Source organism: Ambystoma mexicanum, chromosome 3q, assembly GCF_040938575.1.
Source record: "Ambystoma mexicanum isolate Mex_15411 chromosome 3q, UKY_AmexF1_1, whole genome shotgun sequence".
Lineage (NCBI taxonomy): Eukaryota > Metazoa > Chordata > Amphibia > Caudata > Ambystomatidae > Ambystoma > Ambystoma mexicanum.
The window spans coordinates 283180943-283193896 of record NC_090926.1 but is presented as its reverse complement, the minus strand read 5'-3'; the positions used below and the strand labels follow the sequence as shown (position 1 = coordinate 283193896).

Genomic DNA, 12954 nt, shown 5'->3' with positions numbered 1-12954 from the left:
TCTTAAAATTGGTAACGGGGAGTATCTCGTATTTGAGAGCAGAATTGTCATCCCTTCTGACCTAGGCACAGTCGTCAATTCCCTAGCAGACCTTGCATCCAAAATTGACCCCGACATAAAAAATCAAATGGCGAATTCTACAGAATGGTTATGTCGGTGTGCCATTTTAACGCCAAAGAACAGCATGGCTGCTGTAATCAATAAGATACTTAGTAATTCTTTCAGAGGAGTCCAAATGGAGTACAAATCTGTAGTAACCTCAGTGGTTCAAAGTGATAACGCAGTACACTACCCCATGTTCTTGAAAGCGTTAAGTCCTCCTGGTCTTTCCAAACACAAACTTATTCTCAAAGTGGGAGCACCTGCAATATTATTGCGGAATCTCAACCCACCTAAGCTCTGTAATGGCACCAGATTGCGAGTGAAAGCTCTCCATAGAAATGTGATTGAGGCTACGATGCTAACCGGTTTTTGTCAGGGGGAAGTCTGTGTTCATACCACGGATACCTCTCATACCTTCAGAATATCCGTTTGAATTCAGAACACTGCAGTTCCGCTTAAAGGTTTGTTTCGCCATGACATCACCAAATCTCTGGGACAGACCTTAAAGGTAGCGGGGATTGACCTAAGGGAAGACTACTACTCGCATGGGCAGTATTACGTGGCCTGTTCCAGAGTGAGCTCCCCTCACTCTCTGGTAATCCTAGCACCCAAAGGGAGAACCACTGATGTAGTTTACAAAGAAGTACTCATAGTTTTTTTGTAGGTTGCAGATGCCAAATAAATTTTCATTTTTTTCGTCTCCTCGTCTGTTTGCAATAACAACATGAAAACATTTCTGGACGCACATCAACAGAACATCTATCTTTGCTTTGTGGGCAATATGTCCCGACTAACGTCTGCAATAAACAATGCTCAAGACATCAACCTGTAAATTATATATCGTACAGCTTGAACAAGAAACTCATGTCTTTAAACAGTTGTACCAAATCCACGCGAACAAAGCCGCGGGCAATAGCTAGTCAATAAAACAAATGACGTGTCAAATTTATAAAAGTTTGTATAAAAACAGAGAAAACTTCAGATTTTAAAAAGTACTTAATACAATGGTAATTTTCATAAGGAAGATGCTGGTCTATTAAAAAAGCAAGCTCATAATGAAAAAGTTAAACAAATTGCTATCCACATCCAATAATGTACCAAATGCATGTTAGGCAATACTATTAAACCTTACCCTCCAAGCCCTAGACAAATAATAAACAACTGAATGCACTGTCAGATCATCATTTGAGTTTGTGCACAGTCAGGGCTTGCTTCACAGTACTAACTGCTCTGCATCTCAATCAAACCTTGAGATACGTATTCCTGATTACTTGATAGCAGGGACAAAAAAACAAAGTGTGGTATATTCTCAGTCACACCCTCGCATAAGGGACACATATTGGAGGTTTCACAGTTCCACTTGTGTAGTGTTTCAGCAAGCGGTAGTATACCTAAGCAAAGCTTCAGATATAATGCTCTGGAATGTTTGGGAGATACAACATTCAGGTATCTTTCATAACCAAAACTGTTTAAATCCCAGTATCATCTTCCACTCTCTCTACTTGCAATATGAAAAGGTTCTCTGCAAGCTTCATTATGCAATATGGCTTGTTTAAGGTCTGTTGGGGACGGACCCCTAGGTTTGCCCGAGGGATAATGGAAGTCTGCAAACTTGGATGGCCCACCTCCCTCCCCTTCCAGATACACGGAGGACTCTGTCAAGTTCAAACTGTGGTTTATTACAGGCAAAACCACCAGGGTTCAGCACAGGAACAGCGAAAATCCATGCACATCTCGCTCTTCCTCGGCTCGCAGGCCAGTTTTACTACCCACTGATGTCAGCATGACATCACAACCCAGGCTCTACTCCAGAAAACCTATCTAGCCAAACAATTGGGTATTGAGTATTATACCACCTATAGTGGCCTGTATAGATGTTACTCTACTGGCTCTCGCATGTCAGGTGGCTGGCCTGGTCCATCCCTAAGTCACTAACTCTGTTGCAGTGTGGTGGATTTACCATTGGTTCTGGCCCTTTGCTACCCTCCCCTAGGGTACGAAACTGTGATTGGTCAAAGCTGACATTCTCCTGGGACCCGTAAGGGTTCTCATTTCGCTGTGTACCTCTTCAAGGTAACAAGAATGACTGTCTGCATTGTAACTTGTGTACACCACCTTAGCTCATGAGTGCTCTCCTGATCGGCGCAACATTTGTTGCATATTGTTGCATACTTGCCACTGTGTCTGGGAGTCTGGGGCCAGTGCTTCTTTCCCACCGTTGCTCGCTATTAATTGTCTGCTTCGGCTGCGTAATGTGTTCAGAGACCACAATTTTGAGCTGTGCTGCTTTGCATTATGAGGATTTATTAGTCCTTTCTGCAGCTGGTCCCTTCGTTGTCTAGGGATTATAATGTTATCTCTATCTGTTAGTCTTGGCTGCAGGTCTTGTCTCGCACGTCTTGCTCTCTGTGCAGCCTGAATCAGCTCAGCTCGTCTCCTGCTCTGGGGCTCAAGGTCTGTTGTTATTTTTCCTAAACCTTATAATGCGGTTTCTACAGTGTCCATGCTATACTATATTTTCCATGGCTCGGTCAGGTCCCATAGGTGCTCCTGCAATTCCATAGGGTTTATGGCATGCAGGCGTCTGCAAGCTGTGCTCAGGATCTCTTGCCTCTTGCGGTTCCTGTGTTGCTGCGTTTGGCTAATGGCAAAAATAATAAAAGCAATGACAGTATGTATATATCTCTGTCCTCCATAGAACTGTATGCACATGTTCTTCATGTATTCGAGTGCGTTTGTGTCCCGAGGTGCGGATGGCACATGTGCTTCATGTCTAACGCTGCTAGGTCGTGGTGTCTCTACCGAGGTCAGCAACATGGCTTCTTGGTGTCTAGTCCAAGCTGTCCATACAAGTATCCTTAATCACCGACTGTGGCTCTTCATCCACACATGGATAGGTCTGTACGGGCAGAGAAAAATAGCTTGCGTGATACGTAGGGGGGCACTCCAGTTATTTCATGAACTAATAAAAGTGTAAACTGTTGCAATGTATATAGTGCTGTTAAAGCACTTGAACACATTAAAATGTAATTCTTCAGGTGCAATGGGGTATTAACTCCTGGCCCTTGGAGATCATAATGAAGAAAATACCAATACAGCCTGTTATCAACAGGTAACCCCTATGCACTCCTGTGGGGTCTGGCTGACCTCCCAATGATTTTCAGGTAAGTAACCAAGCAATGTTACAAAAGTATATAACAGTTTATGCCCTCACTTATGGTAGTAGTATCACTTTGCATAGATCACCAATGCTATACAACCGTACTTCATTTGGTTTTATATACAGTTTAATTCAAAATATCATATAAATGTAAGGAAGAACCTACACATGTAAAAAATAACCCATGTAAAGAATAACACTTTCAATAATAATTGTTATAGTACACTTAGTTATAAGTTTCCATCAAAAAGCATCAATTGCTCAATTCTTTTTCAAAGCATAGTCTGTAGATTAGACAGCATCTATAGCATCACTACTCCTTTTGTGCAAATAAAGTAAAAGTCCAACTCCTAACAGATATTAATTTAAGTCAGTCCCATCATTAAGTTTGTGGCCTATGCGCTTCGGATTTCAAATCCTTCATCAGGGCCTGTTCAACACTGACGTATCTTCCTAACCATTTCCAATTTCATCTATATTTCTGTAATTCAATAAAGTAATCAACATTAAATTTAAACCCTCTTAATATGCTTATCAATAAAGGTATATCTATCAAAATAACCTTCAATTTTGTTTCCTTCAAAAGTGCAACATCGTAAAGTTCTGGAATCCTTAGATTCTTCAATAGTTGATTTGATGCAGCCTACATAAAATAATGATTTGCATCACTCTCAGACATTGACTCGTGCTTTTAGCATCAGCACCTTAAACTCAGCGCAAAAATATATGTACCTGGGCCCCATAATGGCGGTCTCCGGCCATAACATGAGGTATCCTTTTCCACCAACCAGGTGAATGCGATGCGGTTCGCTGTTCCCCAAGCAAGCCAGTATCACCTATAGAATAATAAATGGTTGAGTTTTAGCTGTGTGCTGTACCAGTCACTTGCTTCGACTGGCTAACTCAGCCTTTCAATACAAAATTTAGGGCTACATATACAATATTATCTTAAAACGCCCCACTAAAATCCATAATATCTTTCCACATGCCGAACCGAGATTGTACTGTAAAACCTCTGTAGCAGGGGCGACGCTTCAGCACTAAACAGTCTGCGTGTGTTCATGTCAGTTAAATGTATAAAGGTATGGGAATTGGTGCTGATGAACGCTCGTATTCCATTATCCGTGTGCATTGACATATGGTTATGGCACCGGAACAAACAAATGCCTAAAGTTGCTTACCTGGTCACAAAGTTATTTCAAAGTTCTTCGGCGTGCGGACAGGGATCTGTTAAGCCCTCTCATCTGGCGACGCTGAAGGATATACAAACGGGTTGCCATGGACAACACGCGCATGCGCACGTGTGCCCATGTCCCCGTAAATCCACCATCTTACTTGGGGATTTTTGCAAATGGTGCTTGGAGGTAGTTATCAAGTTGTGTATTGCTCAATTCGTGAGAGAATGGGGACAATGAATAAGGGACAGTAAAATGTACTAGGGACATGGGCACCAAAGAAGTAATATATTCATTCATCTCCTGACCGAACACATCTGCAATATTCTCACATTCCTTCAGAGCTCTTGTGGGAGGAGCCAGGGGAAGATGCATGTGCCGGCCAATCACCACCTCATGGGGCGTTAAATGGTGGTCGGACCCAGGCTTATTGGGGAACGCAAACCAGGCAAGAGGTAAACGGTGATGCAGCCAATTCTTTGTGTTACTCTGCTGTGTCTTGGCTATGCACTCTGAGGAGGCCGTTCAGGCGTTAACACATTCCATATGCTTGTGGGTGGTACGCACAGGCGAACTTGTGTTGGATGCCCAACAGTGCTGCGATATGCTGAAACACTTTGTTAACGAAGTGTGGGCCGTTGTCAGACTGCAGGACCTCCCACACGCCACATCTTGGGAACACCTCTCTAACTAGGAACTTGGCCGCTCTGAGGGCATCAGCATGTGAAGAGGGCCCCACATCAATGCACCTGGAAAAGGGAGAGACGACCACTATCATGTAGCGGTACCCTTAGCAGACCTGGATTATGTCGACATAACCCACGTGTAAATGCTGAAATGGGCCTATTGGTCTTGGTATGGGTCCTCTCACCACTCCATGTATGCCCTGCTGTAAACTGCTGGCAGGTCAAGCAGTTGCTCACAAATTCAGCCACGTGTTCAGTGAAATTGGGACGGAACAATGTTTCTCCAATGTGTGTATCAATGACCTCCTTCCCTGTGTGTTGGATAGTGCTATTGTGTCAATGCAGTGTTAAATAATGCTAGTGACATAACCACATTCCCAGTGTTTTCCTGCTGCCATAGGGCCTCCTCTGCAACTCCATAACCTGCCTTTCTGGTAGGACATTATACCTCTCCTTTAGTACCATATTTCTGGTGCACTCTCTAGCATTTGATGTTGTTTCTAGCTCCCACTGTTCTCCAGAATACCCTGCACACTTGGCTTCAAAGTCTGCTGCCTCGTTTCCCCTCGAGGTGGGATCTTCCCCCTTCGTGTGGGTTTGGCACTTCACTATTGCTACCTGGGTTGGATAAGAAATTACTTTAATCAGCCTGCACCGCAAAAGAGCAAGTTGTACTGGGGTCCCTCTGCCCTTCTGAACCCCCTCCTGAGACATTGTGCCTGTCCAGAGTTTACTGTGGATGTCACATAGGCTAAGACGGGTTTATAGTCAAAATGTCGAATAGCAAAAATGTCGAAAAAAAAATGTCGAATGTAAAAAAGTCGAAAACACATACATATAATAGGAAGTGTCATAATTTCGAAAAAAAAATGTCGGGAAAAAAAATCGAAAACTCAAAACACTTATTTTTTTTTTTACCCAGATAGTAACATTTATTATGGGGGGGGGACCCCTCCATCCCAAACCCCTACCCCAACCCCCCCTCCTCCCGATTCCCCCCACCCCCCATAGATATACCTTTAATTATTTTAAAAATCTTTAATATAATATTAAATAATTAATTAATTATTTAAAAAACCCTCCCAAACCCCTATCCCCAACCCCCCCATCCTCCCCATCACCCCCACCCCCCATGGAAATACCTTTAATTATTTTTTAAAAAAAGTTTAATAAAATATTTATTATTAACACACAAAATCGAAAAAAGTCGACATTTTTGTTTTTCGACATTTTTGTTTTTCGACATTTTTGTTTTTCGACATTTTTGTTTTTCGACTAAATATTTTCGACATTTTTACTTTCGAATATATTGTATTCGAAATTATGACTGGATACCGCTAAGACGGAATCAATTGTCACTTCCTTCTCAATGCTGTTTTCCATTGCTAGTATTGCGCCAATAGTTCTGCTGCTTCTGCTGAATAATGCGATGGTAGGTGTGCACTTGCCTTGCTATCACTTCACTTGTCCCGTCCTTCAGTCTTTGACCCGTCTTCCAGTCTTACCACTGCAGCCCCAGTATGTCTGACCCCATCTGTCTGGTCAATTGTCGACGAACCGTCAATATAGAGCGAATGCCCCCCCCCTAAAGTGCATCCTCCTACACGTTGCGGGTGCCACTGAACATTTCTGTTTGCTCTGCAGTCGTGTGCATGGTCTCCTGTCTGTAGAACATCTGCTAGAAATGTTGCTTGGTTTACAATCCTGCACCTCACTATTTTCAGGCCTCCATTTGACAGTATCACCTCATATCCTGATGCTCTAAGAGTAGTCCGAGTGCTGTTTGGCTTCTGCAGTATTGCTTAGAGGGCGTGCTCCACAAAGAGTGGTTGTGCATCCCATGGTTATCAGTGCTGACTTCTCCACTGTGAATGCAGCAGCTGCAAAAGCTTGTTTGCACTGATAATGTCCACTCATTACTGGGTTGAGTTGCCCACTGTAGTAGGCTTTTGGCCATGCTAGTCTTTTGTGTCAGTACTGCCTTCATCGCTGTACCGTCGGTGTGCGAGTACAGGAAAAATTATTTATCGTCTGCGATCCCTTGCACTGGTGCTGTCCTTATTGCTTCCTTCAGCTCTTCAAATGCCTTGGTCATTTCAGAGGTCCATGTCATTGTCTTTGTTCCTTTCTGTGCTTCCTTTAGTGCGCCCAGTAGTGGCCTCGTGTATGTGCTGTAGTCCAAGACCCATTCTGCAGTAGTTGCACAACCCTAAGAACTGTTGCATTTCCCTCACTGTCATGGGCTTGGGTGTCTTGCATATTGTCTCTGCTCTCTTAGGGGTTATCTGTCGGGCATTTTGGGATATTGCCTGTCCAATGTATAGCACCTCTGTCAGACAGTACTGTAGCTTCGCCTTGTCTACCTTGTAACCCTTTTCAGCTAGCACAGTCAGCATGTGTACTGAGTCCTTCCTGCACTGATCTTCTGTCGTGCTGCAAATCAATATGTCAACTACATATTCCAAAACTGCTTTCCATCTGTATGTTGCTGAAGTCCATCTGTATCACTCTGTTGAAGATAGGTGGTGACTCGCAGTGCCCTTGCGGTAAACAAGTCTGTTTCCACTTCTGGTTTCGGTACATAAAGCTGGTCAAGTCTGGGTGTAGTGGCACTGAGAAGAATGCATTCTTCAAATCAATTACTGTGAAGCAGGCAGCTTCTGCCAGAACGTTGCACAAAATTGTTGCTGGATTTGCAACTAGAGGATACTCTGCTTTTACAGTGTGGTTAAGAGGCCTTAAATCCTGTATGAAACAGCATGACCCTCCCTTTGCCTGGGTCCACTGCAGTGTTGCATGGGGATAATGATGGCACAAGAATGCCATTTTCAATCAGGGCGGTGATTGTCCCATAAATGCCCTCATCTGCCTCTTTGGTTAGGGGGTACTGCTTTACTATTGGTAAAATTGCTCCTGGCTTTAGTTCGATCTTCACTCCCCATATGCTCTTTATGCAACCCACGTCATAGGTCACGCTCATTTCAAACACTATCTCCATTTCGAATGGATTGCATCCTCCAACGTATTCCACATCTTTGACATGTAATGTCTACAGCTGTGCACTTCGGAAACTTTTTCAGCAGAGGGCGTCCTGCATCAATGACGTCTAGTCGATGTCCCTCTAAGGCCTCCGTCGAGGGCGACGTCACCGGATGTTATAAATAGGACGCACGGCGCCTGTAGCCTCAGTTCCGTTTTTTCCGCGAACATGTTGCTTCGTGAAACTCGGCGCGCCTTGTGTGTTCATTGTTGAGATGTCTTTTTCTTCGACCCCTCCGACTCCGTGGTCTGGCTTCAAGACCTGCTGGGACTGCAAGTCGAAAATGTCGGTCACCGACCCACATCGCATTTGTTTGTGGTGCTTGAGTGAGAGTCACGACACCGACGACTGTTCAAAATTCCAGTCGCTAACTGCCAAGGCCTTGCGGGAGCGAAGGGGAAGCTCCAGGTGGGTAGGGGTTCTAAGCCCAGTAAGTCCCATAAATCCAAGTCGAAATACAAAGGAGTGTCCACTGACGACTTGAGGAGCGACTTTCCGGGGTTCTCGGTCCCGGAGTGGTTCCCGCCATTCTTCTTCCTCATCGTCACCGGTCTCCTTCCCCTTCCTCCTCGGAGGATGGAGCCGTGAGGAAAGTGGCATGACCGACAAAGTCCTCGACTCCGGAGGAATGCACTGCCTTTAAGGAGCAAATGTTAGTGATATTTCAATCACAGGGCACGCGCCCGGTCGCACCTTCTAACAGAGCCGGCCAGGATCGGTCTTGTATCGTGGCTCGCACGCTTTCGGGCTCGGGGACGCGACTTGCATCGGAAACCTTCAAGGTCTCGTTCAGACAAGGTTTCGGAGTGTCGCAAGAGATGTGCTTCTAGGTCTCGCACCTCTTCTGCGAGACCCCTGCAACCTACTAAGGGCTCGAAGCCGATGTCGACTCAGTCGGCGCCGTGTCCGTCCGACTCAGATGTCGATGCTTTGCCATCTTATCAGCCCACGGCGCCGTCGGCACCAGTGTCGACGCTGAGGTTAACAATGCTCTCAGCGTCGAAGCCCTCGACGCCTTCTGGGATTTTTGCCAAAATTTGCTGTTCGAGTACCCTGATTTGGTGGATCCTCCTAGGAAGGCTACTGTGAAGTCTGTGAGGCCAGTATTGGACTCCAGGCCCTCTTCTGTCCCCAGGCCAGGGTTTCAACTCCCTCTGGATGAGGAAAGGTCTGATTTTGAGGACCCTGGTGAACTTGATGTGGCTCCAATTTATTCTGGAGACAGTCAATTGGAGGAGTTGAGGCAAACCCTTCATGATGCCAGTGTGTTGGACACTTCTCCGGAAGTGGAATTTGGTAGGCCTGAGCCTGGGGCTTATGCTGAATCTTCATACAGGAGGTTCATGGCATCTGGGCTGGTCCAGTCCTCCTGAAGACTTTGTACAGCATGATCAAGGTTGGTCCTCTGACCCAGTGTTACCGTTTCATCTCACCTTGCAGAAAAAGGTGGCAGCTCCTTGGCAGTCCCCGGAATCTCTTCTGGCTGTTAATAAATCTTTGACAAAAAAGTACTGCCCTTCCGTTAGCGACCCCAGCTATTTATCCACTCGCCCCACTCCCGAGAGGTTGGTGGTTCAGGCGGCTACGGCCACTTCGAGGCAGGCGGGGTACCCTACCATCCCTCCACATAGGGACGACAAACGCTTTGACGATTGGGTTCGGAAGGTATTTTCTGCGGGGAGCATGGCATTGAAATCGACCAACTCCACTAGTGCCTTACAAGGTTCTCACACACTCTGTGGAACTGTGTTTGGTTTTTTTTAGCGGCTGAGCTTATTCCCGAGGGGGAAGAAAGGGATGGCTTCGGCTCTCGTGCAGGACGGCAAGGATGCCATGTGCGAATCCCTTCAGTCGGGTTTGGATACAGCAGACCGTGTTTGCCGGTCCATGGCTGCGAGCACCGTTATACGCAGATTTGCGTGGTCGCGGAAGTCTGGTACATGCTCTGCATGTGCAAAGCCGTCTTCTGAACATGCCCTTTGATGGCGCACATTTGTTTGGCAACAAGGCGGACGAGAGCCTTGAGAGGTTGCAGACCTCAAAAGCTGCAGCAAAATCTTTAAGCGCAGCTGTGCGTCAACCTCCGCCTTTTCGTCCTAAGGGATAGCAGTGGAGGGGAGGTTCTTTTCGTTACTACTCCTCCTTTGATAGAACGAGAGGGGCCGCCAGTCAAAGGGGCCAGCGAAAAAGTACCCGTGGTGGTCAGCGAAATAGAGGTGTCAAAGCCGCTCAAGCAGCTGCCTCTTTGCCTTCAGGCACTGCCGCAGCCGCTTCCATTCAGTCATGAGGCCATGTCCATGGTTCGCCGGTTGGGGGCAGACTATCTCAGCATTTCGAAGAGTGGTGAGCCATTACTTCAGATGCGTGGGTTCTGGATACCATATCCACGGCTACTGCCTTCCCTTCCTACAGCGGCCTCACGACAATCCACTGGGGAAACACTTTGAAGCTTCCGGATCCGCTCCTTGTGCAGGAAATCTTAACCCTGCTGGAGAACGGCGCTATAGAACTGGTGCCTGTAGCGGAGAGGAACAAGGGATGGTATTCCCCTTATTTTTTGATCCCCCAAGAAAGACTGGGGATCGAGACCCATCCTGGACTTGAGTTGGTTGAACAAACTTCTCAGGAAGGACAAGTTCAAGATGGTTACTCTTTCTCAAGTCCTCCAGGCCCTTCAACTTCGGGATTGGTTTGTGTCTCTGGACCTGCAGGATGCTTACTTTCATGTGCCGATTCATCCCAAGCACAGAAAGTACCTGAGGTTTGCGGGTGGAGACTCGCACTTTCAGTTTTGGGCCCTGCCGTTCGGATTGACCTCTGCCCGAGAGTCTTCACCAAGCTAATGGTGGTGGTGGCAGTGTACCTCAGGCGAGGGGGATTCACGTCTACCCCCATTCTACATCCAGAGGTCAGGACTCTCAACCTTCACGTCTGGTATCTGAAAGGTTGAAGTATAAGGATCGGGACCTCCTGGATGACGTGATGGAGGAGTTGCTTTCGGCCAGGCGGCCTGCAACAAAATCACTGTACCGTTGGCGTAGGTTCTGGGACTGGTGCAGAGGTCACAATATAAATCCTTTTCAGTGCTCCATTCCTATGGTTTTGTCTTTTTTGCTTTCTTTGGCCCACAGGGGCATTCAAGTTGGTACCATTTAAGGGTTACCTGGCGGCGCTGTCTATATTTAAGCGCTCGTCTGAAGAATGTTCTTACTTTAAGATTCCTTTTGATTTCTCTATTTCTTAAAGGACTGACTAATGTCTTCCCGCTGTCTCCTTTCCAGGTGCCGGTTTGGGATTTAAATTTGTTTTTGAAATTTCTCATGGGTGCTCCGTTTGTACCTTTTGCACTCTTGTCCTTTGAGATTATTGACCTTCAAGACAGTGTTCTTGGTTGCGGTTACTTCCGCTCGCAAAGTGTGTGAATTGCAGGCACTTTCCTCTAAGCCACCCTTTACTGTGTTCCACAAGGACACGGTAGTACTTCGGGTACGTCCACCTTTCTACCTAAGGTAGTTTCTGAATTTCATTTGAGTCAGAAGGTGGTTCTTCCTTCGTACTTTCCTCCGCCTCATCCCGGTAAGGATGAGGAGCGACTCCATAGGTTGGATCCTAGGAGGGCTCTGAGCTTTTACATTTCTAGGATGTCCATGGTCAGAGTGGACGATCAACTCTTTGTAGGATATGCTGGACACCGATTGGGCCAGGTTGTTACCAAACAGACCTTTTCCAGGTGGATTATCCTCACCATTATGGAGAGTTACCGTTTGGTGGGTAAGGATCCTCCTGAAGGGTTGCGAGCTCATTCCAATAGGGGCGTGGCTACTTCCACCGCCCTTCAGCTGGATTTTCCTATTAGGAATATTTGTGAAGCCGCTACATGGGCTTCGCGCCAACCCTTTGTTAAACATTACTCCCTGGATACGATCCATGGTCAGGATATGGCCTTTGGGAAGGCCGTTCTTTATTCTGCAATCTGATTGGAGGAGGAAAAAGAATTTCGAGTACCTATTTACTGGTACTGCTTTGGGAGTCTGTCAAAGATGTGGAATATGTTGGAAGACACAATCCTTTCGAAGAACAAGTTACTTACCAGCTGGTAACGTTCTTTCGACTGGATGTTCCTCCAACGTATTCCACATCGCCCTCCCAGCCTGCCCCTCTGGAGAATTTCCTATGCTATTGCAGCTTACGTTTCAGCAAGGCTGTGCAATCAAGCAGGCATGAGACTGGTGCCACACGTTCTGAGGGAAAAAGCTTAAACTGAGGCTATGGGCGCTGTGCGTCCCATTTATAACATCCCGTGACATCGCCCTTGACGGAGGCCTTCGAGGGACATCGACCAGACATCATCGACGCAGGACGCCCTCTGCTGAAAGTTTCCGAAGTGCACAGCTGTGGACATTACATGTCAAATATGTGGAATAGGTTGGAGGAACATCCAGTCGAAAGAACGTTACCAGTTGGTAAGTAACTTGTTCTTCGAGGGGATTGGGTCCTCCGACGTATTCCATATCTATGACATGTAATCGCCACAGCTGTGCTGCTTCGGAAACTTTTTTCTGCGTCCTTCGTCGATGATGTCGATGCGCCGTCGTCGAGGACCTCCTCCGACGTCATCCGATGTGATAAGTAGGACGCACAACGCCCGTAGCCTCAGTTCTGTTTTTTCCGCGAACGTGTTGCTTCGTGAATCTCGGTTAACGCCTCGACTCTTTGGAGTTCTGTTCTTCTCGGTTCTTCGAACCTGTTCGTTTTTGTGAAAATCCTTTGTGTGAAGATGTCTTCTACTTC

At 46.3% G+C, this 12954-nt stretch overlaps 1 protein-coding gene across 2 annotated transcripts in view; it reads left to right on the top strand.

The window, feature by feature from the left end:
- The window catches only part of IKZF4 (IKAROS family zinc finger 4), a 331612-nt gene that overhangs the window by 94371 nt on the left and 224287 nt on the right, over window positions 1-12954 (top strand). The gene's annotated exons all lie outside the window — the stretch shown is intronic.